This window comes from Lepisosteus platostomus, chromosome 5 (genome assembly GCF_059453375.1).
Source record: "Lepisosteus platostomus isolate fLepPlt1 chromosome 5, fLepPlt1.hap1, whole genome shotgun sequence".
Classification (NCBI taxonomy): Eukaryota; Metazoa; Chordata; class Actinopteri; order Semionotiformes; family Lepisosteidae; genus Lepisosteus; species Lepisosteus platostomus.
This window is the reverse complement of record NC_142615.1, coordinates 48865978-48890279: the sequence shown is the minus strand read 5'-3', so window position 1 is coordinate 48890279 and position 24302 is coordinate 48865978. Positions and strand designations below refer to the sequence as shown.

Sequence of the window (24302 nt, the reverse complement as noted above, 5' to 3'; positions counted from 1 at the left end):
CTGAGTTATTGCAGGATAAAAGACTAGAGATGTTGGCAAGAAGAAGATAATTTGGGGAAAGCTGAGGAATACACTGATAACAAGAACACTTCCTAATGGGGTTAGGCATACTTTTGATGAAGATGATGAAGTTAACAGACTATATGTTTACATAGATACTGAAATAAGGATTGTATTTTAGATAATGTGTAGTTGCTGGCATTGAACTGTGTGTTGGATGCACATGAATTGAAGGAATGGGCAGACATAGCTGATGCGGATCAACAGAGCCAGCATATTAAGATGTTTATAATTAGAGGCAATTTGTTTAAATAACTAGGTATGGATACTGATGTGCAAGAGAAGTGGAAAGGCTGTTTCCTTAAGCCAGCACTATGAGATATTCTATTCTCAGTGAGATGCTGCCATTTCATAGTGGGTTTCTAACACTGTGTATAGTTCCATCCACACAGTGCCTTTACTTCCATCCATATCTAATCTCTTTATCCAGTACAGAGGATTTGGAGCCTATCCCAGTAAGCAACGGACACAAGGCAGAATACACCCTGGACATATGCCAGTCCATCACAGGACAGACAGACACAAACACACACACACCAGGGCCAATTTTCCCATAAACCAATTAACTTACCAGTATGTTTTGGAGTGCGAGAGGGAGTCATATCACACATATGGAGAAAAACCATGTAACCCAGAGAGAACATGTAAACCCCACACACACAGGATGGCAGGAATTGAACCTAGGACCCCAGTGCTGCAAGATAGCAATGCTAACCACTTTGCCACCATTATAAATGGATGGATATCTTAGTTATCTTTTTAGTTCACAGGTTTGCATGCATAATTTAATTTTGAAAGCCACTGAGACATCAGGTACTACTGTTGTATTTATGAAAAAGAAACAAAACAAAAAACATACTAACAACTGTGCCATCCTACTCCTTAGTTAATACATTTTATTATTCATAAACAGTTAACATTGTTAGCAAAATATTTTGAATTATATTTAACCCTATTTTTTCTTTAGTTTTGTATTTAACTTATTATATGATCAGTCAGACTTAATGTATATTTGAACAATGAAAATATATTTTTACAAGATGCGGGGGAAAGTGCAACAGCTTATTACAGTGCTAAATTCTTATATTATTGATTGCTAATAGTTTATGCTAACACCTAACTTTCTTAATTAGATGTTTTTAAAACAGTGAACTAAGTGTAACATACTATTCAGAAATACAATCGAAAATAGTTTTGTGGTGTTTGTATGGATGAAACGTTTCTAAAATGTATAACGTAACAAAATTAATGTAATGTCATTAGACAGAACAACACGTTTCTGGTTTGTTTTAATTAGCTAGTATTAGTTAGTAGTTAGTAGTTTTAATTTAATTAGTATTGCAATTCGCACTGATTCCCTTGTGAAGATATGGACTTAAGAATATTCGTGCATGGTCAAAAAATGGCATTAAGCACTTTAAATGAATATGGTTAATAATAGTAAACTGTAACATGCTGTAACAAGATCGGTTAAACTGCGAAGAAAATGCTTTCAGAGAAAATGTTTCAGGTGTGAAGAACATAGATCTCCAATGCAATTTCAACAAAAACCTGTTCCCACACACCCTGCCCCCACTACCATTAGAATATACACAAAGCACTGAAATCTTTCGAGCTAATGATCAGGTGACCCGAGAGAGAGAGAGAGAAACACCAAGGGGTGCGGAACCAGGGAACTATTTACGTGGAAAACGGGCGATCTCCCCAGACTGTCCGCCCGTTTCACTGTTACCTAGCTACCTCTTTATTTAGAACTCACTAACACTGATTTTTAGTTTAGAAGGATTCAAGTAGGGTTTTAGATGAAAGGCAGCGACCTTAATCAAGCCCAAATCATAATTGAACCCATTCAGAGCCTACATTACATTTTAGCATTTCATTCTGAGCAGAAGACCCTCACACCTGAAGAAGGCTTGCATTTTCTCTCTTCTCTTTTAAGCATGTGTACAATGTGTAATACAATTACAATGTGTAATTACAATGCTGTAATACAATTTGAATCGTATGAGGGTGGGGGGGGGAGGTGTCTTTCACTGGAAATCTCGCCTGCTTCTACTTTACGAGTACAACCCCCTCTCTGCCGGAGTGCTGGCTGTGACGAATTAAACCGGTTTCACAGGTTTCAATCACAGACCATGTGACATGGGAGTCAGGAAACTAACACACAGCGTCACCGGATTTGATAACGCTATAAAAACGCTATAAAATAATGTGACTAGGCACAGAACAAGTTTATAGCACAGTACAATAATAAATGTTGACCATGACTTTAGAAGCATAAATTGCCTTACACTCAATTTAAACACAAGCTGTCTTTAGCCCTCTAAGCTGGTTCATACAGAAATGTAGAGATCCAGGCTCAGAACACACAGCTTCATTAGCGAATACATATGCAGGACAACTAGAGAAGACGTTTTACAGAGGATGGATTTTTAGAAACATCCCATCAGTGACATCACTGAAGTCAACTCCTAGGTACTGTAACTGTCGTGTGGATAGTTTCACAAGAATCAGACAAAGGTTTAAGCATCGCTTGTTCTAGATAAAACTGCAAAAAAAAAAAACAACAACCCATAATGTACTTCTTTGCGGGTCTGTTTGCCCAAATCATATATTCACAATGTGAAATCTAGAAAATAATATTACGTAACCAAAATCCGCAATATGGAAACAGAACCTGTGTAATTGTTGATAGATGATGTACTCGTAACATTTTTTCAAGACGAACTACAACATTTAAAAAATGACTTGTATGTACTTGATATCTCTAATCAATCCACGGGTCCCAGCACAAAACGAAACTAAAACGCATACCGTTTCGCGCTTCTTATTAGTTGCTCAAAAGTAATTTGACCTATGAAATGCATAATATAAACCTAGAAACATATACGTGAGCAGTACTTAAGCACTGTAGTATCGGTGTTAAGACATACCTCTCAAATACTGTAAATCAAGTTAAAAATATCTCAAGACCGATTCTGGTCATAATGAAACCATGTTTCGTGTATGTTTTCTTTAAAGTACCGAGACCGGCCATATACTGTATGTTTATGTTCCAAAATTAATATCGTTTATGGCCTTCACACGCGTTGCAGTATGCTCCTATTCTTTTTATGCTCAGCTACTAAGATTTCCCTTCAGTGGTAAAATTAGATATGAATGTTCAATACTTAAACGGGCACAGTTAAGACATTAAATATACATATACATACTGTATATAGTACAGTTTTCATACAGTAATATGTTTATGTTCCTAAATCAATCTCTTTTATGAGCATGTGAAAGGCATGGTGAATCGATTCTCAAAAATTACTGTACTTTGCATGATTGGAAACAAATGCGTGATTGCGAAATGCTGTGGTGTTACTTTTACAAAGACGGTCAATGAAAAAAAGAATGTTGACCAGGGCAATACTTTGAGTTTACACTTACAGCTTGTCCAAGGTCATTCATTATTAATACTATTAGTCATATCTTCGTTAAAGACTTTGATGGCCACAGCTCAAACATGAGAGGTTGAGCTTTATTAGCTCCACCTTGCCAAAATTCCAGATACTATTATTTTGCTTGTCATATTATAGGAGAATTTACGGTAACTAGCGGTATTTACTGGTAACTTGCAGTAGACTGCGTACAGCGTACCGGAAAATAATGCGGTATCGCCCACGCATTTTGAATGGCTGCATCTGTATGTCCCCCAGCTCTGAGCCCATTGGGCCTGCTGGTGTGACCAGAGCTGCAGCGTCGCCATGCTGGTGGGGGTCAGTTCGGCTTTTCTGTTGGAATGAACAGGGGGGTTACATGATGGTGCTGTCTGTGGTCTGGCTGTCCTGCTGGTCTGGATGAGGGGTGCGTAGTGTGGTGCAGGTTCTTGTCCCATCCTGCTCTTGGTCCAGGTTGGAGGGTTGCACCGATTCTGAGTCTTGTTAGCTGGTATGGATGGGTTTGGGGGTGTTGATACCAGAGTGGTCCGAGGGGGGTGCAGGTGTCTCGGGGGCATTCTTGTTTTTCTGTGAGTTCAGGTTGATTCTGTTGGTTTTGCCACGAATCTCCCTCACGCAGGCAAGTGCTCCCGCATTCCTACGAGCTCTCCCCGTACCAAATGTGCACGTGTCAATCAGGCCTCTGCTTAAACCTTCATCTGCCCCCCGGTCATTGCTCACGATTGAGATTCTCTCCCGGAGCTTACGTACTAACTACACCTTTGCCTTACTACGACTTCTCCCCTGGACCTCGACCCCGCCTTTCCGACTACCGCTTTAGCCACTCGATTTTGTACCTTCGCCTGTTTTACGCTTTCTCAGATCCTGACCCCAGCCTGACTTTTCGTTTACGCCTCTGCCTTCTGAATCCACACCGACGCAACTTCTACGCCTTCCCGGACTCCGACCCCTGCCAGTCCCTCGACTACACTTTCGCCTGTCGATTCTGTGCCTACGCCTGTGCTACGTGTGGAAGACCGAGTCAAAAGGTCAGGACAGTGACTATGCGTGGGAAAGGTTTTCTGTTCGCACCTAAGACCACTGTCTTAGGTGCAAACTAAAGCCTGTGATTCCTCACACCCATTCAACCAGAGAAAATTGAAACAGATTGTAGGATGCCAAATGGCACCCCCCTGTCCTGTTTGTTTGACTTCTGACACTGCCCCTTTCCCTGTATGTTCCTTTGATATGTTAAAGTATTGCCTACTTTTAATGTATAAAAAAGGACAGTATAACTTCAGTCCAGTGAGCATGTCTTGAGTGCTAGGGGAAACCCTTTCTCTGTGATATGCTCCCCTTCAGCTGATTGTATTAAAGATCTCTGTTGACAATCTCCCAACCTGAGTGAAGACTGAGTTTTCTTCGACATACGCCTTCCCGGACTCGGACCCCTGCCTGTTTACTCCGACTATGCCTGCGTCTCGCGCCAACCCTACCAAGGGCACCGCATTGGATCCCTATCCTCAGCAGTCAGCCCCTGCGTGACAGGTTCTGAGTGTCTTGGTTACATCCGTTTGTGTGTATAGATGAAAAAGCTATTGAAGAGCACCCCGACACCCCCCACCCATCTCGGTGGAAGTTGCCATGTTCAAAAAATCCTAAAAAGATAATTAAAGTTTCACACAACAAAGCATGACTGTGAAAGGTCAGGAGGCCTGCCTAATGGTTGTGCTGGCCCCACTAGCACCTCTTCCAGAAGCAACCTTTTTTTTTTTCCCAGGAGGTCTCCCATCCAGGTACTGACCAGGCTCACACCTGCTTCAGTACTGAAGGCTGCTGATTATGGCCAGCAGCCATATCACCCTGCAACTCACAACTGGCAACCCACTGAAGCTAAGCAGGTGTGAGCCTGGTCAGTACCTGGATGGTAGACCTCCCGGGAAAAACTAAGGTTCCTTAGTTCCTTAGTGGGGCCAGCAGGGGGCGCTCACCCTGTGGTCCATGTGGGTCCTAATGCCCCAGTATAGTGATACTGACAATATCCCCAAATTTCCCCATTGGCCCTTACCAATCATGGCCTCCTAATAATTCCCCTCTTTGAATTGGCTACATTTCTCTTCTCTCCTCCTCACTGATAGTGGTGAGTGTTCTGGTGCACTATGGCTGCCGTCGCATCATCCAGGTGGATGCTGCACATTGGTGGTGGTGGAGGGGAGTCCCCATTACCTGTAAAGTGCTTTGAGTGGAGTGTCCAGAAAAGCGCTATATAGGTGTAAGCAATTATTATTATTAATGAGCACAACACTTGATTACAGTAAAAAAATCATTAAAAAATAAAGAAATGTTCCACATCTCAAAGCAAGGTTTTTTAAGGTTAGGGGAGCTGTCTGATGTGTAAAACACCTGTTTGCAGCACTGTGGCTGTTGTGCTTGAAGAGCTATTGACTCGTGAATAGCACCCTCCTATCACCATGTACGGCCTGTCTAATGGTGCCATATTGAAAACATCATAAAAAAATAAAGAAAAGGGACACAGCCACAGCAAGATTGTATAAGGTTAGGGGGCCTGTCTGGTGTGTAAAACACCTGGTTGCAGCACTGTGGCTGTTGTGCTTGAAGAGCTATTGACTCGTGAATAGCACCCTCCTATCACCATGTATGGCCTGTCTAATGGTGCCATATTGAAAACATCATAAAAAAATAAAGAAAGGGGTCACAGCCACAGCAAGGTTGTATGAGGTTAGGGGGCCTGTCTGGTGTGTAAAACATATGGTTTCAGCAGTGTGGCTGTTGTATTTGAATTGCTATTGTAGCGGCAATGCTTGTTAATAAGACAGAATTAAGTGTTGGTATGCTGTCCTAAAGGAGGCCCCATCTCACCCTCCATCTCTGTGGTGCAGCCACAGAGAAAGTATTCATGCAGGCTGATTTAAGATGTTTTGTTTTGATAAGGAACAAGCTCCCAGACAGGGATGCACTTAGCTAAGCCTGGCTATCATGATCAATGGTCATTCATTGGCGCCTATCAGTCTAGGGAGTGCCGAATGGACATCTGGACTGCATTCCTAAGTGTCAAGAGTAAGTGACTTATATCTCATCTTGACCAACCAATCAGGGACTGGCAGGGCGTGGTAAAACCATGTGGGTCTCCAATGCCCGCCAAACTCTCAACCAATCAGCACACATCTGGGTCTTGGTCAAAAAGGGAGCGCAAGCTCAGATCTGGGCTCTCCTTGGCCATTTTCGCGCATCCTCAGAGACAATCACGTGACAACTGCTGTTGTCTGCAAAAGGACTTGGACTTTGTTCTAAGCGCGAGGCCTAGGATCCCGTACGTACTCAGAATTCTACCAACGTGAATGCTCCGCTTGCTCAACGGCAGCCTACAGTTGGACCCTCGTCGACAACCTGAATAGCTTATTCAGAAGCAGCGCTGGACCGGGAACGAACCAGCTTCTTCCCAGGCAAAAGAGTGACTTGTGAGGACTCGCGGTCACATCTGTGCATAGAGACTTTCTACTAGCCAGCCGGACTGCTGGTAGATCCCCTCGGAGCAACGAGTGCCCTGCGCACCGCAGTCAGATTCCTCCGCCCGTCCTACTCCGAGCTGCACCTTGACTGGTTGGCCGGTAGCCAGAGAACGCCGACACAACGCCCATTGGACAACCTCTGCAACAGAGGCTGCAACAGAGCCTGTCAGCTGGTTTGGTGTTCGTGCCGGGAGATTCCAAAACCATACACAGTGGATAAGTAAACCCCATGTTCTACATTGCGGCTCGAGAATTCAATTGTACCTCAACACAAGTTGTTATCAATTTAATTCATGAGTAATGTATTTACTTCCGAGTTTAGAGTAACAGTGGGTAATAACACTGATTAGCGATTTGGTAACCGAACGATATATATTGACATATATTCTCTGTTGTGTATCTCTTTGTGTTTGCATCTCTTCGAGATTATATACCTTGTATATTGATAACCCTCACAGTAAGGTCTGCCACTCGTATCCTGGCAGACTAGTATATGTTTGGTGCACAGTTTATATTAATAAATGTATCCCGTGTATTGAACCCGCGTGTGTGCGTTGTTAGTTGTTCTGACGATTGATTTTCTAAAAGCCCCAACGAACAACCTCGTGATTACTGCTACAATTAATAATTGTCTCAGTAAACCCATCAAACCACTACAACATTCAGGTACATTCAGCTCCGGCGGGAACAAGTCATTTGTCTGTCTTTTCAAGTGCTGGGAGCCGAGTAATCCTTTGCTTGTATCGTTTCTCCCCGGTGACTAGATCTCAACCTGCGACTCTCGACTGGGCTCACCCATGGCAGCCCAGCAGGTGTGAGCCTAGCCGGCACCCGGATGGGAGATTCACCCCGGAAAAGCTCAGGTTGCTGCTGCTCCTGCAAGAGGTGTGACTGGGAGTAGGGAGCGCTCACCCTGCGGTCTGTGTGGCTTTCCTGATGGCGACACTCTGCTGCACAAACAGGCGCCGTCCTTCGGGGGAGGCATAAAACCGAGGTCCCGACCCTCCTTGGCCATTAAGAAATCCCAGGGCGTCTCTCAAAAAGAGACGCCGGGGGTGTCACTCTGGTGTTAGTGTTCCCCTTTACCAATCAGTCGGGGTCTCCTCCTAATCCCCGTCTCATATGTAACAATCAATGACGAGGCCCCCCTGTCCCGCGATATTGTACTTGTCTCCTGGCCGCTGGCTGGCGCCGTGAGATTTAGTACTCGCGCAAGAGACCGGGGGCAGAGCGCGAACGCGGTCCCCCGCCCCCCACAAAGTGTGCGCTCCAGGTTCCCTCTCGGGGCTCTGCAACACAGCGGAAAGGCAGCGAGAAGGAGCCTCTCACTCTGACGCCGCAAGGCCACAAGAGGGCGGAGGCGCCGCGCGCCCGGCCGACGTGTTGGACTGGTGCGCTTTATGTGCTGAAATAAACACGCGACAGCCCAGAAATGTTTTGAGTGCTGTGCACTGGAGGTTTTTGTCTTGTGAAGACTTGCCTTGTGCTCCTCCGAGCAGTTTGTTTGTTCTCCTCCAGTGCGGGACAAGCCAACACAAGGGAGCACATTCGCCAACATCCAGGTACGCAATGCGATTTGGAAAGAGGCTCCTTTCCAAAGAGTTGCACAAGAACGATCCTTCAGTCCAACTCGGGGGGCACAGAGCCCCAGCCACACACAGCTTCAAGTAGCGAGTTAGGCGCCACGACTTTCGCTTGCGGCCACACCACCCTGAATGTGCCCAATCTTGTCTGATCTTGGAAGCTAAGCAGGGTTGGGCCTGGTTAGTACTTGGATGGGAGACTTCCTGGGAATACCAGGTGCTGCAAGCTTTCTCGGCCAGCAGGGGTCACCGTTGGTGCCGTAGGCTTTGGGAGGAAAACCTGGAGGATGGAAAGGTGATCTATAGCCTCATCTCTAGAGATGTTTTGTTGCTATGGCATGTGTGTGACCCATATAAAAAAAAAAACGTTTGTTAAACGAATATCGAAGCTGCCTCTAAATCTGCAAATGAAGATGAGTCGATAAACCACTTGTTTATCGTATAGCTATACATATATTCATTTATTACTGATTTCATTCATTGAGCACGGATACAATAGAGGTACAGCCATTCACTGTTTGACATGTCTGCACTGGTACAGAACCTAGCAATCAGAAAACGGGTGAAACTGTCTTGAGAATTAGCATACAGTACCGAGGCCCCCATGACCAAATAAAGGCTAACCTCGATAATCAGCCTAAATAATGCAGACTACAGCAAAACGACTGACTTTGAAAAGGGAATGAATGTCCGGAAGGAGTAGTGTAACCAGCTTGAAATGCTTCTCCAGACCTCTAACTAAAAGAAACCGGGAACCAGCAGTGGCATCGACTCCTTTCGAACTGGGATCCTATCGCAGCACGTGGTGTCGTAACTCTTCCGTATCCGATATTGGACCAAGCACATCAGGGGAGAGCGCGAACGCAGTCCCCCACTACCAGAAATAATGCAGTCGAGATTCCCACATTTGGGGAATTCGCAGGGGTCAGCACAGCCGGAGTGCAATGGCCGAGCCTCGCCCTGGGTGAATCGATTTTTTAAGAACTTTATTTTCTTTTCACAAATAAATACAGGACATCACAAATTAGAAAGCTTTACATTAATATACATACTTAAAACAGTATATATGATCACATCTCATTACATTTTGACACGGTACCAGTTACATAGCAACAATTTCTTTTTTTCTGGTGTAAATCACATTCTTTACTTAAACATGATAATGTTTTTCACAGTTTCTTGAGATATTGACCTATGCTCTCTATTTCCCACAGATTTTCTGCTTCCTCCCTCCTTTCTCTCCACAGATCTCTGAGGTAATAGTTCTCTTGGGTGATGAACAGGGCCAGGCTACCTGCTGCCTTGACTGGGACCTCGATGCCTTTGAACAGCCCCATGTTCCTCACTCTCCACAGGGCGTCTTTCCCACTGTTCACCACGGCCCAGATCCTGTCAAACAAGTCAGGAGGAAGTTTGACAGGAGAGATGCCGTTGTAGCGGCAATGCTTGTTAATAAGACAGAATTAAGCGGTGGTATGCTGTCCTAAATGAGGCCCCATCTCACCTTCCATCTCTGTGGTGCAGCCACAGAGAAAGTATTCATGCAGGCTGATTTAAGATGTTTTCTTTTGATAAGGGACAGCTCCCAGATGGGGATGCACTTAGCTAAGCCTGGCTATCATGATCAATGGTCATCCATTGGCGCCTATCTGTCTAGGGAGTGCCAAATGGACATCTGGACTGCATTCCAAAGTGTTAAGAGTAAGTGACTCATATCTCACGCAGGGCGTGGTAATACCACGTGGGTCTCCAATGCCCGCCAAACTCTCAACCAATCAGCACACACCTGTGTCTTGGTCAAAAAGTGAGCGCAAGCTCAGATCGGGGCTCTCCTTGGCCATTGTCGCACATCCTCAGAGACAATCATGTGACAACTGCTGTTGTCTGCAAAGGGACTTGGACTTTGTTATAAGCGCAAGGCCGAGGATCCCGTACGTACTCAGAATTCAGAAAGCTTTTAAGCGCAGGAGGCGCCCTATCCCCGCTCGCTCGCTCACTCCCCTGTTCACACGTGCAGTGCGGCTTGTCCGTCTGTTTATTTGTCAGCTTTGGCGAGACACGGATGCTTGTGTATTAGCGTGAGCGTTTTTTATTCTGATCATGAACAGTTTTACAAGTCCGCAAAGGATCGAGGAAAGGTTTATCGCCAGCTGAAAAGAGACACAGCGCTTCGGCTGTGGAGACTTGTTCGGCTGGCGTTCGGAGAGTCGCGTTTTTCAGAATTGTATTGAGATCGTTTTCCACAGAGCTCAGATGTCAAAGCACAGCAGCAGCTCTCCACAGCGATCCTCTATAGCGCCCTTTCTCCCGCAGCTCCGTCCTCATTGGAAGGAAGCAAGAGTGAAAGGCTGAAGTGAAATAGAGCGGGGACGAAGGCAGTGAAGAGAGAGAACGTGGGAAGAAGAGAAAAACGCAAGGGAAAAAGAGCAGCGTCATAAAAGAGGTGACGGAGCTGTCCTCTCAATAAGAAGGGTGCCAGCGAGCCTTGCTCTCGCTTACGGCCACACCCCCTTGAGCATGCCTGATCTCGTTTGATCTCGGAAGCTAAACAGGGATGGGCCTGGTTGGTACTTGGATGGGAGACCGCCTGGGAGTACCAGGTGCTGTAAGCTTTTAAGCGCAGGAGGCGCCCTATCCCCGCTCGCTCGCTCATTCCCCTGTTCACACGTGCAGTGCGGCTTGTCCGTCTGTTTATTTCTCAGCTTTGGCGAGACACGGGTGCTTGTGTATTAGCGTGAGCGTTTTTTATTCTGATCATGAACAGTTTAACAAGTCCGCAAAGGATCGAGGAAAGGTTTATCGCCAGCTGAAAAGAGACACAGCGCTTCGGCTGTGGAGACTTGTTCGGCTGGCGTTCGGAGAGTCGCGTTTTTCAGAATTGTATTGAGATCGTTTTCCACAGAGCTCAGATGTCAAAGCACAGCAGCAGCTCTCCACAGCGATCCTCTATAGCGCCCTTTCTCCCGCAGCTCCGTCCTCATTGGAAGGAAGCAAGAGTGAAAGGCTGAAGTGAAATAGAGCGGGGACGAAGGCAGTGAAGAGAGAGAACGTGGGAAGAAGAGAAAAACGCAAGGGAAAAAGAGCAGCGTCGTAAAAGAGGTGACGGAGCTGTCCTCTCAATAAGAAGGGTGCCAGCGAGCCTTGCTCTCGCTTACGGCCTCACCCCCTTGAGCACGCCTGATCTCGTCTGATCTCGGAAACTAAACAGGGATGGGCCTGGTTAGTACTTGGATGGGAGACCGCCTGGGAATACCAGGTGCTGTAAGCTTTTAAGCGCAGGAGGCGCCCAATCCCCGCTCGCTCGCTCATTCCCCTGTTCACACGTGCAGTGCGGCTTGTCCGTCTGTTTATTTGTCAGCTTTGGCGAGACACGGGTGCTTGTGTATTAGCGTGAGCGTTTTTTATTCTGATCAGGAACAGTTTTACAAGTCCGCAAAGGATCGAGGAAAGGTTTATAGCCAGCTGAAAAGAGACACAGCGCTTCGGCTGTGGAGACTTGTTCGGCTGGCGTTTCGAAGAGTCGCGTTTTTCAGAATTGTATTGAGATCGTTTTCCACAGAGCTCAGATGTCAAAGCACAGCAGCAGCTCTCCACAGCGATCCTCTATAGCGCCCTTTCTCCCGCAGCTCCGTCCTCATTGGAAGGAAGCAAGAGTGAAAGGCTGAAGTGAAATAGAGCGGGGACGAAGGCAGTGAAGAGAGAGAACGTGGGAAGTAGAGAAAAACGCAAGGGAAAAAAGCAGCGTCGTAAAAGAGGTGACGGAGCTGTCCTCTCAATAAGAAGGGTGCCAGCGAGCCTTGCTCTCGCTTACGGCCACACCCCCTTGAGCACGCCTGATCTCGTCTGCTCTCGGAAGCTAAACAGGGATGGGCCTGGTTAGTACTTGGATGGGAGACCGCCTGGGAATACCAGGTGCTGTAAGCTTTTAAGCGCAGGAGGCGCCCTATCCCCGCTCGCTCGCTCATTCCCCTGTTCACACGTGCAGTGCAGCTTGTCCGTCTGTTTATTTGTCAGCTTTGGCGAGACACGGGTGCTTGTGTATTAGCGTGAGCGTTTTTTATTCTGATCATGAACAGTTTTACAAGTCCGCAAAGGATCGAGGAAAGGTTTATCGCCAGCTGAAAAGAGACACAGCGCTTCGGCTGTGGAGACTTGTTCGGCTGGCGTTCGGAGAGTCATGTTTTTCAGAATTGTATTGAGATCGTTTTCCACAGAGCTCAGATGTCAAAGCACAGCAGCAGCTCTCCACAGCGATCCTCTATAGCGCCCTTTCTCCCGCAGCTCCGTCCTCATTGGAAGGAAGCAAGAGTGAAAGGCTGAAGTGAAATAGAGCGGGGACGAAGGCAGTGAAGAGAGAGAACGTGGGAAGTAGAGAAAAACGCAAGGGAAAAAAGCAGCGTCGTAAAAGAGGTGACGGAGCTGTCCTCTCAATAAGAAGGGTGCCAGCGAGCCTTGCTCTCGCTTACGGCCACACCCCCTTGAGCACGCCTGATCTTGTCTGCTCTCGGAAGCTAAACAGGGATGGGCCTGGTTAGTACTTGGATGGGAGACCGCCTGGGAATACCAGGTGCTGTAAGCTTTTAAGCGCAGGAGGCGCCCTATCCCCGCTCGCTCGCTCATTCCCCTGTTCACACGTGCAGTGCGGCTTGTCCGTCTGTTTATTTGTCAGCTTTGGCGAGACACGGGTGCTTGTGTATTAGCGTGAGCGTTTTTTATTCTGATCAGGAACAGTTTTACAAATCCGCAAAGGATCGAGGAAAGGTTTATCGCCAGCTGAAAAGAGACACAGCGCTTCGGCTGTGGAGACTTGTTCGGCTGGCGTTCGGAGAGTCACGTTTTTCAGAATTGTATTGAGATCGTTTTCAACAGAGCTCAGATGTCAAAGCACAGCAGCAGCTCTCCACAGCGATCCTCTATAGCGCCCTTTCTCCCGCAGCTCCGTCCTCATTGGAAGGAAGCAAGAGTGAAAGGCTGAAGTGAAATAGAGCGGGGACGAAGGCAGTGAAGAGAGAGAACGTGGGAAGAAGAGAAAAACGCAAGGGAAAAAAAGCAGCGTCGTAAAAGAGGTGACGGAGCTGTCCTCTCAATAAGAAGGGTGCCAGCGAGCCTTGCTCTCGCTTATGGCCACACCCCCTTGAGCACGCCTGATCTCGTCTGATCTCAGAAGCTAAACAGGGATGGGCCTGGTTAGTACTTGGATGGGAGACCGCCTGGGAATACCAGGTGCTGTAAGCTTTTAAGCGCAGGAGGCGCCCTATCCCCGCTCGCTCGCTCATTCCCCTGTTCACACGTGCAGTGCGGCTTGTCCGTCTGTTTATTTGTCAGCTTTGGTGAGACACGGGTGCTTGTGTATTAGCGTGAGCGTTTTTTATTCTGATCAGGAACAGTTTTACAAGTCCGCAAAGGATCGAGGAAAGGTTTATCGCCAGCTGAAAAGAGACACAGCGCTTCGGCTGTGGAGACTTGTTCGGCTGGCGTTTCGAAGAGTCGCGTTTTTCAGAATTGTATTGAGATCGTTTTCCACAGAGCTCAGATGTCAAAGCACAGCAGCAGCTCTCCACAGCGATCCTCTATAGCGCCCTTTCTCCCGCAGCTCCGTCCTCATTGGAAGGAAGCAAGAGTGAAAGGCTGAAGTGAAATAGAGCGGGGACGAAGGCAGTGAAGAGAGAGAACGTGGGAAGTAGAGAAAAACGCAAGGGAAAAAAGCAGCGTCGTAAAAGAGGTGACGGAGCTGTCCTCTCAATAAGAAGGGTGCCAGCGAGCCTTGCTCTCGCTTGCGGCCACACCCCCTTGAGCACGCCTGATCTCGTCTGCTCTCGGAAGCTAAACAGGGATGGGCCTGGTTAGTACTTGGATGGGAGACCGCCTGGGAATACCAGGTGCTGTAAGCTTTTAAGCGCAGGAGGCGCCCTATCCCCGCTCGCTCGCTCATTCCCCTGTTCACACGTGCAGTGCGGCTTGTCCGTCTGTTTATTTCTCAGCTTTGGCGAGACACGGGTGCTTGTGTATTAGCGTGAGCGTTTTTTATTCTGATCATGAACAGTTTAACAAGTCCGCAAAGGATCGAGGAAAGGTTTATCGCCAGCTGAAAAGAGACACAGCGCTTCGGCTGTGGAGACTTGTTCGGCTGGCGTTCGGAGAGTCGCGTTTTTCAGAATTGTATTGAGATCGTTTTCAACAGAGCTCAGATGTCAAAGCACAGCAGCAGCTCTCCACAGCGATCCTCTATAGCGCCCTTTCTCCCGCAGCTCCGTCCTCATTGGAAGGAAGCAAGAGTGAAAGGCTGAAGTGAAAAAGAGCGGGACGAAGGCAGTGAAGAGAGAGAACGTGGGAAGAAGAGAAAAACGCAAGGGAAAAAAAGCAGCGTCGTAAAAGAGGTGACGGAGCTGTCCTCTCAATAAGAAGGGTGCCAGCGAGCCTTGCTCTCGTTTACGGCCACACCCCCTTGAGCACGCCTGATTTCGTCTGATCTCGGAAGCTAAACAGGGATGGGCCTGGTTAGTACTTGGATGGGAGACCGCCTGGGAATACCAGGTGCTGTAAGCTTTTAAGCGCAGGAGGCGCCCTATCCCCGCTCGCTCGCTCATTCCCCTGTTCACACGTGCAGTGCGGCTTGTCCGTCTGTTTATTTGTCAGCTTTGGCGAGACACGGGTGCTTGTGTATTAGCGTGAGCGTTTTTTATTCTGATCAGGAACAGTTTTACAAGTCCACAAAGGATCGAGGAAAGGTTTATCGCCAGCTGAAAAGAGACACAGCGCTTCGGCTGTGGAGACTTGTTCGGCTGGCGTTCGGAGAGTCGCGTTTTTCAGAATTGTATTGAGATCGTTTTCCACAGAGCTCAGATGTCAAAGCACAGCAGCAGCTCTCCACAGCGATCCTCTATAGCGCCCTTTCTCCCGCAGCTCCGTCCTCATTGGAAGGAAGCAAGAGTGAAAGGCTGAAGTGAAATAGAGCGGGGACGAAGGCAGTGAAGAGAGAGAACGTGGGAAGAAGAGAAAAACGCAAGGGAAAAAAAGCAGCGTCGTAAAAGAGGTGACGGAGCTGTCCTCTCAATAAGAAGGGTGCCAGCGAGCCTTGCTCTCGCTTACGGCCACACCCCCTTGAGCACGCCTGATCTTGTCTGATCTTGGAAGCTAAACAGGGATGGGCCTCGTTAGTACTTGGATGGGAGACCGCTTGGGAATACCAGGTGCTGTAAGCTTTTAAGCGCAGGAGGCGCCCTATCCCCGCTCGCTCGCTCATTCCCCTGTTCACACGTGCAGTGCGGCTTGTCCGTCTGTTTATTTGTCAGCTTTGGCGAGACACGGGTGCTTGTGTATTAGCGTGAGCGTTTTTTATTCTGATCAGGAACAGTTTTACAAGTCCGCAAAGGATCGAGGAAAGGTTTATCGCCAGCTGAAAAGAGACACAGCGCTTCGGCTGTGGAGACTTGTTCGGCTGGCGTTCGGAGAGTCGCGTTTTTCAGAATTGTATTGAGATCGTTTTCCACAGAGCTCAGATGTCAAAGCACAGCAGCAGCTCTCCACAGCGATCCTCTATAGCGTCCTTTCTCCCGCAGCTCCGTCCTCATTGGAAGGAAGCAAGAGTGAAAGGCTGAAGTGAAATAGAGCGGGGACGAAGGCAGTGAAGAGAGAGAACGTGGGAAGAAGAGAAAAACGCAAGGGAAAAAAAGCAGCGTCGTAAAAGAGGTGACGTAGCTGTCCTCTCAATAAGAAGGGTGCCAGCGAGCCTTGCTCTTGCTTACGGCCACACCCCCTTGAGCACGCCTGATCTCGTCTGATCTCGGAAGCTAAACAGGGATGGGTCTGGTTAGTACTTGGATGGGAGACCGCCTGGGAATACCAGGTGCTGTAAGCTTTTAAGCGCAGGAGGCGCCCTATCCCCGCTCGCTCGCTCATTCCCCTGTTCGCACGTGCAGTGCAGCTTGTCCGTCTCTTTATTTGTCAGCTTTGGCGAGGCACGGGTGCTTGTGTATTAGCGTGAGCGTTTTTTATTCTGATCAGGAACAGTTTTACAAGTCCGCAAAGGATCGAGGAAAGGTTTATCGCCGGCTGAAAAGAGACACAGCGCTTCGGCTGTGGAGACTTGTTCGGCTGGCGTTCGGAGAGTCGCGTTTTTCAGAATTGTATTGAGATCGTTTTCCACAGAGCTCAGATGTCAAAGCACAGCAGCAGCTCTCCACAGCGATCCTCTATAGCGCCCTTTCTCCCGCAGCTCCGTCCTCATTGGAAGGAAGCAAGAGTGAAAGGCTGAAGTGAAAAAGAGCGGGACGAAGGCAGTGAAGAGAGAGAACGTGGGAAGAAGAGAAAAACGCAAGGGAAAAAAAGCAGCGTCGTAAAAGAGGTGACGGAGCTGTCCTCTCAATAAGAAGGGTGCCAGCGAGCCTTGCTCTCGTTTACGGCCACACCCCCTTGAGCACGCCTGATCTCGTCTGATCTCGGAAGCTAAACAGAGATGGGCCTGGTTAGTACTTGGATGGGAGACCGCCTGGGAATACCAGGTGCTGTAAGCTTTTAAGCGCAGGACGCGCCCTATCCCCGCTCGCTCGCTCATTCCCCTGTTCACACGTGCAGTGCGGCTTGTCCGTCTGTTTATTTGTCAGCTTTGGCGAGACACGGGTGCTTGTGTATTAGCGTGAGCGTTTTTTATTCTGATCAGGAACAGTTTTACAAGTCCGCAAAGGATCGAGGAAAGGTTTATCGCCAGCTGAAAAGAGACACAGCGCTTCGGCTGTGGAGACTTGTTCGGCTGGCGTTCGGAGAGTCGCGTTTTTCAGAATTGTATTGAGATCGTTTTCCACAGAGCTCAGATGTCAAAGCACAGCAGCAGCTCTCCACAGCGATCCTCTATAGCGCCCTTTCTCCCGCAGCTCCGTCCTCATTGGAAGGAAGCAAGAGTGAAAGGCTGAAGTGAAATAGAGCGGGGACGAAGGCAGTGAAGAGAGAGAACGTGGGAAGAAGAGAAAAACGCAAGGGAAAAAAAGCAGCGTCGTAAAAGAGGTGACGGAGCTGTCCTCTCAATAAGAAGGGTGCCAGCGAGCCTTGCTCTCGCTTACGGCCACACCCCCTTGAGCACGCCTGATCTTGTCTGATCTCGGAAGCTAAACAGGGATGGGCCTCGTTAGTACTTGGATGGGAGACCGCTTGGGAATACCAGGTGCTGTAAGCTTTTAAGCGCAGGAGGCGCCCTATCCCCGCTCGCTCGCTCATTCCCCTGTTCACACGTGCAGTGCGGCTTGTCCGTCTGTTTATTTGTCAGCTTTGGCGAGACACGGGTGCTTGTGTATTAGCGTGAGCGTTTTTTATTCTGATCAGGAACAGTTTTACAAGTCCGCAAAGGATCGAGGAAAGGTTTATCGCCAGCTGAAAAGAGACACAGCGCTTCGGTTGTGGAGACTTGTTCGGCTGGCGTTCGGAGAGTCGCGTTTTTCAGAATTGTATTGAGATCGTTTTCCACAGAGCTCAGATGTCAAAGCACAGCAGCAGCTCTCCACAGCGATCCTCTATAGCGCCCTTTCTCCCGCAGCTCCGTCCTCATTGGAAGGAAGCAAGAGTGAAAGGCTGAAGTGAAATAGAGCGGGGACGAAGGCAGTGAAGAGAGAGAACGTGGGAAGAAGAGAAAAACGCAAGGGAAAAAAAGCAGCGTCGTAAAAGAGGTGACGGAGCTGTCCTCTCAATAAGAAGGGTGCCAGCGAGCCTTGCACTCCCTAACGGCCACACCCCCTTGAGCACGCCTGATCTCGTCTGATCTCGGAAGCTAAACAGGGATGGGCCTGGTTAGTACTTGGATGGGAGACCGCCTGGGAATACCAGGTGCTGTAAGCTTTTAAGCGCAGGAGGCGCCCTATCCCCGCTCGCTCGCTCATTCCCCTGTTCACACGTGCAGTGCGGCTTGTCCGTCTGTTTATTTGTCAGCTTTGGCGAGACACGGGTGCTTGTGTATTAGCGTGAGCGTTTTTTATTCTGATCAGGAACAGTTTTACAAGTCCGCAAAGGATCGAGGAAAGGTTTATCGCCAGCTGAAAAGAGACACAGCGCTTCGGCTGTGGAGACTTGTTCGGCTGGCGTTCGGAGAGTCGCGTTTTTCAGAATTGTATTGAGATCGTTTTCCACAGAGCTCAGATGTCAAAGCACAGCAGCAGCTCTCCACAGCGATCCTCTATAGCGCCCTTTCTCCCGCAGCTCCGTCCTCATTGGAAGGAAGCAAGAGTGAAAGGCTGAAGTGAAATAGAGCGGGGACGAAGGCAGTGAAGAGAGAGAACGTGGGAAGAAGAGAAAAACGCAAGGGAAAAAAAGCAGCGTCGTAAAAGAGGTGACGGAGCTGTCCTCTCAATAAGAAGGGTGCCAGCGAGCCTTGCTCTCGCTTACGGCCACACCCCCTTGAGCACGCCTGATCTCGTCTGATCTCGGAAGCTAAACAGGGATGGGCCTGGTTAGTACTTGGATGGGAGACCGCCTGGGAATACCAGGTGCTGTAAGCTTTTAAGAGCAGGAGGCGCCCTATCCCCGCTCGCTCGCTCATTCCCCTGTTCACACGTGCAGTGCGGCTTGTCCGTCTGTTTATTTGTCAGCGTTGGCGAGACACGGGTGCTTGTGTATTAGCGTGAGCGTTTTTTATTCTGATCAGGAACAGTTTTACAAGTCCGCAAAGGATCGAGGAAAGGTTTATCGCCAGCTGAAAAGAGACACAGCGCTTCGGCTGTGGAGACTTGTTCGGCTGGCGTTCGGAGAGTCGCGTTTTTCAGAATTGTATTGAGATCGTTTTCCACAGAGCTCAGATGTCAAAGCACAGCAGCAGCTCTCCACAGCGATCCTCTATAGCGCCCTTTCTCCCGCAGCTCCGTCCTCATTGGAAGGAAGCAAGAGTGAAAGGCTGAAGTGAAAAGGAGCGGGGACGAAGGCAGTGAAGAGAGAGAACGTGGGAAGAAGAGAAAAACGCAAGGGAAAAAAAGCAGCGTCGTAAAAGAGGTGACGGGGCTGTCCTCTCAATAAGAAGGGTGCCAGCGAGCCTTGCTCTCGCTTACGGCCACACCCCCTTGAGCACGCCTGATCTCGTCTGATCTCGGAAGCTAAACAGGGATGGGCCTGGTTAGTACTTGGATGGGAGACCGCCTGGGAATACCAGGTGCTGTAAGCTTTTAAGCGCAGGAGGCGCCCTATCCCCGCTCGCTCGCTCATTCCCCTGTTCACACGTGCAGTGCGGCTTGTCCGTCTGTTTATTTGTCAGCTTTGGCGAGACACGGGTGCTTGTGTATTAGCGTGAGCGTTTTTTATTCTGATCAGGAACAGTTTTACAAGTCCGCAAAGGATCGAGGAAAGGTTTATCGCCAGCTGAAAAGAGACACAGCGCTTCGGCTGTGGAGACTTGTTCGGCTGGCGTTCGGAGAGTCGCGTTTTTCAGAATTGTATTGAGATCGTTTTCCACAGAGCTCAGATGTCAAAGCACAGCAGCAGCTCTCCACAGCGATCCTCTATAGCGCCCTTTCTCCCGCAGCTCCGTCCTCATTGGAAGGAAGCAAGAGTGAAAGGCTGAAGTGAAATAGAGCGGGGACGAAGGCAGTGAAGAGAGAGAACGTGGGAAGAAGAGAAAAACGCAAGGGAAAAAAAGCAGCGTCGTAAAAGAGGTGACGGAGCTGTCCTCTCAATAAGAAGGGTGCCAGCGAGCCTTGCTCTCGCTTACGGCCACACCCCCTTGAGCACGCCTGATCTCGTCTGATCTCGGAAGCTAAACAGGGATGGGCCTGGTTAGTACTTGGATGGGAGACCGCCTGGGAATACCAGGTGCTGTAAGCTTTTAAGCGCAGGAGGCGCCCTATCCCCGCTCGCTCGCTCATTCCCCTGTTCACACGTGCAGTGCGGCTTGTCCGTCTTTTTATTTGTCAGCGTTGGCGAGACACGGGTGCTTGTGTATTAGCGTGAGCGTTTTTTATTCTGATCAGGAACAGTTTTACAAGTCCGCAAAGGATCGAGGAAAGGTTTATCGCCAGCTGAAAAGAGACACAGCGCTTCGGCTGTGGAGACTTGTTCGGCTGGCGTTCGGAGAGTCGCGTTTTTCAGAATTGTATTGAGATCGTTTTCCACAGAGCTCAGATGTCAAAGCACAGCAGCAGCTCTCCACAGCGATCCTCTATAGCGCCCTTTCTCCCGCAGCTCCGTCCTCATTGGAAGGAAGCAAGAGTGAAAGGCTGAAGTGAAAAGGAGCGGGGACGAAGGCAGTGAAGAGAGAGAACGTGGGAAGAAGAGAAAAACGCAAGGGAAAAAAAGCAGCGTCGTAAAAGAGGTGACGGGGCTGTCCTCTCAATAAGAAGGGTGCCAGCGAGCCTTGCTCTCGCTTACGGCCACACCCCCTTGAGCACGCCTGATCTCGTCCGATCTCGGAAGCTAAACAGGGATGGGCCTGGTTAGTACTTGGATGGGAGACCGCCTGGGAATACCAGGTGCTGTAAGCTTTTAAGCGCAGGAGGCGCCCTATCCCCGCTCGCTCGCTCATTCCCCTGTTCACACGTGCAGTGCGGCTTGTCCGTCTGTTTATTTGTCAGCTTTGGCGAGACACGGGTGCTTGTGTATTAGCGTGAGCGTTTTTTATTCTGATCAGGAACAGTTTTACAAGTCCGCAAAGGATCGAGGAAAGGTTTATCGCCAGCTGAAAAGAGACACAGCGCTTCGGCTGTGGAGACTTGTTCGGCTGGCGTTCGGAGAGTCGCGTTTTTCAGAATTGTATTGAGATCGTTTTCCACAGAGCTCAGATGTCAAAGCACAGCAGCAGCTCTCCACAGCGATCCTCTATAGCGCCCTTTCTCCCGCAGCTCCGTCCTCATTGGAAGGAAGCAAGAGTGAAAGGCTGAAGTGAAATAGAGCGGGGACGAAGGCAGTGAAGAGAGAGAACGTGGGAAGAAGAGAAAAACGCAAGGGAAAAAAAGCAGCGTCGTAAAAGAGGTGACGGAGCTGTCCTCTCAATAAGAAGGGTGCCAGCGAGCCTTGCTCTTGCTTACGGCCACACCCCCTTGAGCACGCCTGATCTCGTCTGATCTCGGAAGCTAAACAGGGATGGGCCTGGTTAGTACTTGGATGGGAGACCGCCTGGGAATACCAGGTGCTGTAAGCTTTTAAGCGCAGGAGGCGCCCTATCCCCGCTCGCTCGCTCATTCCCCTGTTCACACGTGCAGTGCGGCTTGTCCGTCTGTTTATTTGTCAGCGTTGGCGAGACACGGGTGCTTGTGTATTAGCGTGAGCGTTTTTTATTCTGATCAGGAACAGTTTTACAAGTCCGCAAAGGATCGAGGAAAGGTTTATCGCCAGCTGAAAAGAGACACAGCACTTCGGCTGTGGAGACTTGTTCGGCTGGCGTTCGGAGAGTCGCGTTTTTCAGAATTGTATTGAGATCGTTTTCCACAGAGCTCAGATGTCAAAGCACAGCAGCAGCTCTCCACAGCGATCCTCTATAGCGCCCTTTCTCCCGCAGCTCCGTCCTCATTGGAAGGAAGCAAGAGTGAAAGGCTGAAGTGAAATAGAGCGGGGACGAAGGCAGTGAAGAGAGAGAACGTGGGAAGAAGAGAAAAACGCAAGGGAAAAAAAGCAGCGTTGTAAAAGAGGTGACGGAGCTGTCCTCTCAATAAGAAGGGTGCCAGCGAGCTTTGCACTCGCTAATGGCCACACCCCCTTGAGCACGCCTGATCTCGTCTGATCTCGGAAGCTAAACAGGGATGGGCCTGGTTAGTACTTGGATGGGAGACCGCCTGGGAATACCAGGTGCTGTAAGCTTTTAAGCGCAGGAGGCGCCCTATCCCCGCTCGCTCGCTCATTCCCCTGTTCACACGTGCAGTGCGGCTTGTCCGTCTGTTTATTTGTCAGCTTTGGCGAGACACGGGTGCTTGTGTATTAGCGTGAGCGTTTTTTATTCTGATCAGGAACAGTTTTACAAGTCCGCAAAGGATCGAGGAAAGGTTTATCGCCAGCTGAAAAGAGACACAGCGCTTCGGCTGTGGAGACTTGTTCGGCTGGCGTTCGGAGAGTCGCGTTTTTCAGAATTGTATTGAGATCGTTTTCCACAGAGCTCAGATGTCAAAGCACAGCAGCAGCTCTCCACAGCGATCCTCTATAGCGCCCTTTCTCCCGCAGCTCCGTCCTCATTGGAAGGAAGCAAGAGTGAAAGGCTGAAGTGAAATAGAGCGGGGACGAAGGCAGTGAAGAGAGAGAACGTGGGAAGAAGAGAAAAACGCAAGGGAAAAAAAGCAGCGTCGTAAAAGAGGTGACGGAGCTGTCCTCTCAATAAGAAGGGTGCCAGCGAGCCTTGCTCTCGCTTACGGCCACACCCCCTTGAGCACGCCTGATCTCGTCTGATCTCGGAAGCTAAACAGGGATGGGCCTGGTTAGTACTTGGATGGGAGACCGCCTGGGAATACCAGGTGCTGTAAGCTTTTAAGCGCAGGAGGCGCCCTATCCCCGCTCGCTCGCTCATTCCCCTGTTCACACGTGCAGTGCGGCTTGTCCGTCTGTTTATTTGTCAGCGTTGGCGAGACACGGGTGCTTGTGTATTAGCGTGAGCGTTTTTTATTCTGATCAGGAACAGTTTTACAAGTCCGCAAAGGATCGAGGAAAGGTTTATCGCCAGCTGAAAAGAGACACAGCGCTTCGGCTGTGGAGACTTGTTCGGCTGGCGTTCGGAGAGTCGCGTTTTTCAGAATTGTATTGAGATCGTTTTCCACACAGCTCAGATGTCAAAGCACAGCAGCAGCTCTCCACAGCATTCCTCTATAGCGCCCTTTCTCCCGCAGCTCCGTCCTCATTGGAAGGAAGCAAGAGTGAAAGGCTGAAGTGAAAAAGAGCGGGGACGAAGGCAGTGAAGAGAGAGAACGTGGGAAGAAGAGAAAAACGCAAGGGAAAAAAAGCAGCGTCGTAAAAGAGGTGACGGAGCTGTCCTCTCAATAAGAAGGGTGCCAGCGAGCCTTGCTCTCGCTTACGGCCACACCCCCTTGAGCACGCCTGATCTTGTCTGATCTCAGAAGCTAAACAGGGATGGGCCTGGTTAGTACTTGGATGGGAGACCGCCTGGGAATACCAGGTGCTGTAAGCTTTTAAGCGCAGGAGGCGCCCTATCCCCGCTCGCTCGCTCATTCCCCTGTTCACACGTGCAGTGCGGCTTGTCCGTCTGTTTATTTGTCAGCTTTGGCGAGACACGGGTGCTTGTGTATTAGCGTGAGCGTTTTTTATTCTGATCAGGAACAGTTTTACAAGTCCGCAAAGGATCGAGGAAAGGTTTATCGCCAGCTGAAAAGAGACACAGCGCTTCGGCTGTGGAGACTTGTTCGGCTGGCGTTCGGAGAGTCGCGTTTTTCAGAATTGTATTGAGATCGTTTTCCACAGAGCTCAGATGTCAAAGCACAGCAGCAGCTCTCCACAGCGATCCTCTATAGCGCCCTTTCTCCCGCAGCTCCGTCCTCATTGGAAGGAAGCAAGAGTGAAAGGCTGAAGTGAAATAGAGCGGGGACGAAGGCAGTGAAGAGAGAGAACGTGGGAAGAAGAGAAAAACGCAAGGGAAAAAAAGCAGCGTCGTAAAAGAGGTGACGGAGCTGTCCTCTCAATAAGAAGGGTGCCAGCGAGCCTTGCTCTCGCTTACGGCCACACCCCCTTGAGCACGCCTGATCTCGTCTGATCTCGGAAGCTAAACAGGGATGGGCCTGGTTAGTACTTGGATGGGAGACCGCCTG

General features: G+C 49.2%; 11 non-coding genes and 12 pseudogenes across 11 annotated transcripts in view; 22 read left to right on the top strand and 1 right to left on the bottom strand.

The window, feature by feature from the left end:
• Positions 1–8705: 8705 nt before the first annotated feature.
• Positions 8706–8824, top strand: LOC148668269 (5S ribosomal RNA). Its single transcript, XR_015938816.1, has one exon. It is a non-coding gene; the product is annotated as a 5S ribosomal RNA (ribosomal RNA).
• Positions 8825–9441: 617 nt separating this feature from the next.
• Positions 9442–9606, bottom strand: LOC148668268 (U1 spliceosomal RNA). The gene has a single exon (XR_015938853.1). It is a non-coding gene; the product is annotated as a U1 spliceosomal RNA (small nuclear RNA).
• A 1482-nt stretch (positions 9607–11088) lies between these two features.
• On the top strand, positions 11089–11207 carry LOC148668267 (5S ribosomal RNA; annotated as a pseudogene).
• A 537-nt stretch (positions 11208–11744) lies between these two features.
• Positions 11745–11863, top strand: LOC148668266 (5S ribosomal RNA; annotated as a pseudogene).
• Positions 11864–12400: 537 nt separating this feature from the next.
• LOC148668265 (5S ribosomal RNA) lies at positions 12401–12519 on the top strand (annotated as a pseudogene).
• Positions 12520–13055: 536 nt separating this feature from the next.
• On the top strand, positions 13056–13174 carry LOC148668264 (5S ribosomal RNA; annotated as a pseudogene).
• Positions 13175–13711: 537 nt separating this feature from the next.
• On the top strand, positions 13712–13830 carry LOC148668263 (5S ribosomal RNA). The gene has a single exon (XR_015937196.1). It is a non-coding gene; the product is annotated as a 5S ribosomal RNA (ribosomal RNA).
• A 537-nt stretch (positions 13831–14367) lies between these two features.
• Positions 14368–14486, top strand: LOC148668262 (5S ribosomal RNA; annotated as a pseudogene).
• Positions 14487–15022: 536 nt separating this feature from the next.
• LOC148668261 (5S ribosomal RNA) lies at positions 15023–15141 on the top strand (annotated as a pseudogene).
• Positions 15142–15678: 537 nt separating this feature from the next.
• On the top strand, positions 15679–15797 carry LOC148668260 (5S ribosomal RNA; annotated as a pseudogene).
• A 537-nt stretch (positions 15798–16334) lies between these two features.
• LOC148668259 (5S ribosomal RNA) lies at positions 16335–16453 on the top strand (annotated as a pseudogene).
• Positions 16454–16989: 536 nt separating this feature from the next.
• LOC148668258 (5S ribosomal RNA) lies at positions 16990–17108 on the top strand (annotated as a pseudogene).
• Positions 17109–17645: 537 nt separating this feature from the next.
• Positions 17646–17764, top strand: LOC148668257 (5S ribosomal RNA; annotated as a pseudogene).
• A 537-nt stretch (positions 17765–18301) lies between these two features.
• Positions 18302–18420, top strand: LOC148668256 (5S ribosomal RNA; annotated as a pseudogene).
• A 537-nt stretch (positions 18421–18957) lies between these two features.
• LOC148668255 (5S ribosomal RNA) lies at positions 18958–19076 on the top strand. The gene has a single exon (XR_015937536.1). It is a non-coding gene; the product is annotated as a 5S ribosomal RNA (ribosomal RNA).
• Positions 19077–19613: 537 nt separating this feature from the next.
• On the top strand, positions 19614–19732 carry LOC148668254 (5S ribosomal RNA). Its single transcript, XR_015937535.1, has one exon. It is a non-coding gene; the product is annotated as a 5S ribosomal RNA (ribosomal RNA).
• Positions 19733–20269: 537 nt separating this feature from the next.
• Positions 20270–20388, top strand: LOC148668253 (5S ribosomal RNA). The gene has a single exon (XR_015937534.1). It is a non-coding gene; the product is annotated as a 5S ribosomal RNA (ribosomal RNA).
• A 537-nt stretch (positions 20389–20925) lies between these two features.
• On the top strand, positions 20926–21044 carry LOC148668252 (5S ribosomal RNA). The gene has a single exon (XR_015938878.1). It is a non-coding gene; the product is annotated as a 5S ribosomal RNA (ribosomal RNA).
• A 537-nt stretch (positions 21045–21581) lies between these two features.
• On the top strand, positions 21582–21700 carry LOC148668251 (5S ribosomal RNA). Its single transcript, XR_015937532.1, has one exon. It is a non-coding gene; the product is annotated as a 5S ribosomal RNA (ribosomal RNA).
• Positions 21701–22237: 537 nt separating this feature from the next.
• Positions 22238–22356, top strand: LOC148668250 (5S ribosomal RNA; annotated as a pseudogene).
• Positions 22357–22893: 537 nt separating this feature from the next.
• On the top strand, positions 22894–23012 carry LOC148668249 (5S ribosomal RNA). The gene has a single exon (XR_015937531.1). It is a non-coding gene; the product is annotated as a 5S ribosomal RNA (ribosomal RNA).
• A 537-nt stretch (positions 23013–23549) lies between these two features.
• On the top strand, positions 23550–23668 carry LOC148668248 (5S ribosomal RNA). The gene has a single exon (XR_015938484.1). It is a non-coding gene; the product is annotated as a 5S ribosomal RNA (ribosomal RNA).
• A 537-nt stretch (positions 23669–24205) lies between these two features.
• The window catches only part of LOC148668247 (5S ribosomal RNA), a 119-nt gene continuing 22 nt past the window's right edge, over positions 24206–24302 (top strand). Inside the window, exon 1 of the ribosomal RNA XR_015937530.1 lies at positions 24206–24302. This exon is cut by the window's right edge and continues 22 nt beyond it. This is a non-coding gene — a ribosomal RNA (5S ribosomal RNA).